At 29.7% G+C, this 3,961-nt stretch overlaps 1 protein-coding gene across 1 annotated transcript in view; it reads right to left on the bottom strand.

The window, feature by feature from the left end:
- LOC111710394 (uncharacterized) overlaps positions 1-2,801 on the bottom strand; it is a 34,226-nt gene extending 31,425 nt beyond the window's left edge. Inside the window, exon 1 of the mRNA XM_023484475.1 lies at positions 2,737-2,801. The gene's annotated coding sequence lies outside the window, so the exon portion shown is untranslated. The remainder of the gene's footprint in view (positions 1-2,736) is intronic.
- Between the last annotated feature and the right edge of the window lie 1,160 nt (positions 2,802-3,961).

Genomic DNA, 3,961 nt, shown 5'->3' with positions numbered 1-3,961 from the left:
CCCCCCCCCCAGCATCCCACCTTTAACCAGAGTCCAGGAAATTAAAGTTATAAGCTTTTAAAAAAGAAATGATCAGAACTTTTATCATTTGAATATTTCTAGTTGATGAATAAATAAACATTTTTGAATAACATTTCTAAAATAAGGATAAGAAATAAACAAATTTCGAAAATGGCGTAAAATCTATAAACTTATAAGTGAATAAAAAGTTTGACTTTATTCATTACGAATAGTTCATTTATTATTATTGATGTTTTTTTTCCACATAAATCAGCGAAATATAAATGTTATTTGCTTTGGAACGAATAAGAAACCTTTTAAAAATACCAAAGATCATAAAATGCAGAGTAAAAATGCGGGAAACATTTTTTCTCAACATTGAATAAAAAAATTAAATTTTTTCTCTAACATATTTTTTGCAAGTTACTTATAGAAAGTGGTTTAAAAGCAACGCCAACCCATCCCTAAACCAAACAAGAATGTAAAACTAAAATTCTAAACAATATTATTGAGAAAGAAAAGAAAATAATAAATACTAAACTAAACCTAATCCTACTTCAAGATGATTGAAAATAGGTTTTTCATTCTAGTTCATCACACTGCACACACAGGGGGGGGGGAGGGGGAAAGAAGGAAAAAACAAAAGCTATTAAGAGAGGCCGGAGAATTTTACTTTATAAAATATATAAAAACACTCCCTGATGAACCTTATCCTAACTATCATTCTGTTTTTATTTTACCAAAATACATGCATTTTCGACATTCGACACTCGACATTCGAAACTCAACATTTGACACTTGACATTAAACACTCAACATTCGACACTCGACAGTTTATATCAACGGTTTTCCGTAAATCGTCGATCGTCTTGTCATGTTTTAATTTTTTGTCTCGTATCAGAAATTATTAAATTGATTTACTGGTGTCTTGTAGCGTTAAGTTAATAAACTTTTTTTTGATTGTTGGGTTTTTATTTTAATATAGCTATTTTTTTTAGTGCACTCGATCCAATAAACAAAAATTTTCGCAGATTATTTCTAGTTGGTCGATTTTTTTAAATCGTAAATGTCGACATTTTTAATAATCTAATTTTTCCAAACTATTAATTTTTTTTTCGGCACGAGGAGGTCGAAATGAGGGATGGGGGGGGGGGAGAAAGAGGAGGGAGGAACTGGTAAATGTTAATCCTTCATCTGTAATTCTTTTTCTGGCACCAACTCTGATTCTCTTCTCCTAACTCTAATAAATACCAATCAAGAAACCAAATAACTCAACCGAACACCCCAAACAAGATTAAATCTTTTTGTTTGGAAAAAAAATTTAAAAAGTCTAAGAAGTCTTAAATCTTCAAACATAGGGCTACTAAAGTAAAGATAGGTTTGCTAGGAAAAACTTCAATACCAAGGTATGGTCTTGTGGAGACAGTTTAAAGTTGACCCGGTCCAAATATATAGTCAATAGAACATCTTCTATATCTGTAGAAGTAGAAATTGAGGAATCAAATAAAATAACACCCAAATTTTTTTTTGTATTTTCTAAATTTCATTGCAGAAAGATACAAAATTTGTTTTATTTATTTAGTTACTTTCCAAACCCTGTTAACAACATTTTTATGAAAGCCATTATAGTACACCTAATTCTTTTCTATTTGAATTGAAATTCGTTCACAATAGCTTTAAGGTTCATTATAATGGATTATGAAGTTTAAACCCGTATCAATAAATAAAGAATTCAATAAAGTTTTTTTTTATAATGATAAGTTTTTTAACCATTTGAACAATGATACAAATTTATCAAAAGACTAAAAGCTGTTTTATTTGTAACATTTAGTGCTTCCTGAGGTATTGGGGATATTCTGATCGAAAGATTTTTAAATATAGGAACGTTCCCGTTGTTTCCCCCAATTTTTTTATTAACTGCTTTATATATACAGATAGATATAAGAACGTTATGTTTGAACTTTTCCATAGTAACTTTAGTTATTTTTTTCTACCTAACAATTAAAAAAAACATGAGCTGTGCATAGGGTTTCGATATTTGTACGTTCCCCGTCATATTTATGTTTAAAGATTAATTAATTGACAAAGATTGTTTGCGTTTATCGATGAATAAGTTTGTATATAAACAAAATCAATATTCTTTTCTTAAGCTGAGCATACTTTTATGTGAACTCTTTAAATGTATTTTTGTTGGGTAAATATATTGGTACTAAAATTAAATAACATGGTGTTCATTTTACTAATTAATTATATTTGATCTATAATTAGTTTTTATTTTGAAAAGGCTTTAACGCCATAACACAAATAGTAAGGGTTTCATTTGAAAGGCCTCCAAAAGACTCCCTTTAAAAAGTGGTGAAACCTTTTAACTTTTATTTGTTCAAAAATAAATGCATTATTTACTCTCAGAAAAAATCTAAATCATTTGAAAGTTAAATTGGTGTTTTAACTCTATAAAGAATGGGGGGTAATTTCTCTCTTGATATTATGTACTTTCGATCCAGTAATTTCTCTCTTGATTTCGAATAATTATTCCGATGAATAGTAAAGAGAATTATTTGATATCAATAAAGTATTTTATAAAAACCCAATATCCAATGCACCCAGCTAGCTGTATCAAGAGGATCTTGTATAGGAAATAATTGCCAATACAAAAGCTTGAATGGCCTGGCCTGTAAACAACTATTATACTGTTATATAAATAATTAATCTTTAGCTTATTTATAATTTATATACCTACAGGATGTCTAAGAAAAAGTTGTTGATACTTGTTGTCTTTACAGTCTCATCCTTTGTGGGTAACCCTGTATAAAATAAAATAAAATATTACTAAAGAATTTGCTGGGTTACTGATAAATGTTGCCAATTTGTAGAAACAAAATACGGGGGCATTGTATGAACAATTGGCTTGGTTCATCAATATACCAAGGCGGAGAAAAGCTGCCTGCTGACTAACGACTGAACTTGTTTACAAATTATTCTTCATGTTTTTTGTTGGTTTAAAAATATGTTTATATAAAAGTATATATTTTTTGAAACATCTCATCATTTTGAACTTTTTGGTAAATTTTTGAACACGGATATTTTATCAAATGTGAAAGGGAAACCGTAATTTGTTTGGGGGGGGGGGGGTTAAAAAGAATCTCAAAGATTAAAGTAATATATACTGTTAAGTGCATAATTAATCTTGTATATAATTAAAAAAGCTAGTAACGAGCCCACTTTTTAGATTTAATAATAATCAATGTTCAAAAATTACAGAAATTTTTGGTCTGCATGCAAAGTACAGGTTTTATTTTAGCAAACCAATCGCTAACTTTTAGTAATTTTTGGAATAAGTTCTTTTTAAGAATGCAAGTTAAGACAGACAATAGATTTTTTTAATCTACAGAAAATAGTTGTAAGTTTTGAATACAGAGAGGTACAAAACACTGCTAGGCTCAAACACTAAATCTATTTATCTGTATTTATGTCATAGCTACCATTAATATATAAACTGTAAATTATATATTCATTTACATAGTTAAGGGGTCCGGGGTATCTTTGCCTGCATACAATGTAACGATATTGTAACGTCAAATATATAAAGAGAGAGAGAAAAATTTCTTGGGTTCCATGCAACACAGAGGTTCAGGACTAACTGAACTTCGTTTCTACACAGGGATAGAAACTAGAGACCGGGATATAAACTCCACTACACAGGGATATAAACTAGACCGGGATATCAACTCCACTATACCGAGATATAAACTCCACTATACAGAGATATAAACTCCACTATACAGAGATATAAACTACACCAGGATATAAACTCCACTATACAGATATAGAAACTAGACCGGGATATCAACTCCATTACACAGGGATATAAACTAGACCGGGATATAAACTAAACCGGTAAATAAACTAGACCGGGATATAAACTAGACCGGGATATAAACTAGACTGGGATATAAACTAG

The sequence above is a fragment of the Eurytemora carolleeae genome, unplaced genomic scaffold, assembly GCF_000591075.1.
Source record: "Eurytemora carolleeae unplaced genomic scaffold, Eaff_2.0 scaffold1051, whole genome shotgun sequence".
NCBI classification, from domain to species: Eukaryota; Metazoa; Arthropoda; class Copepoda; order Calanoida; family Temoridae; genus Eurytemora; species Eurytemora carolleeae.
This window is presented reverse-complemented; position numbering and strand designations above follow the sequence as displayed.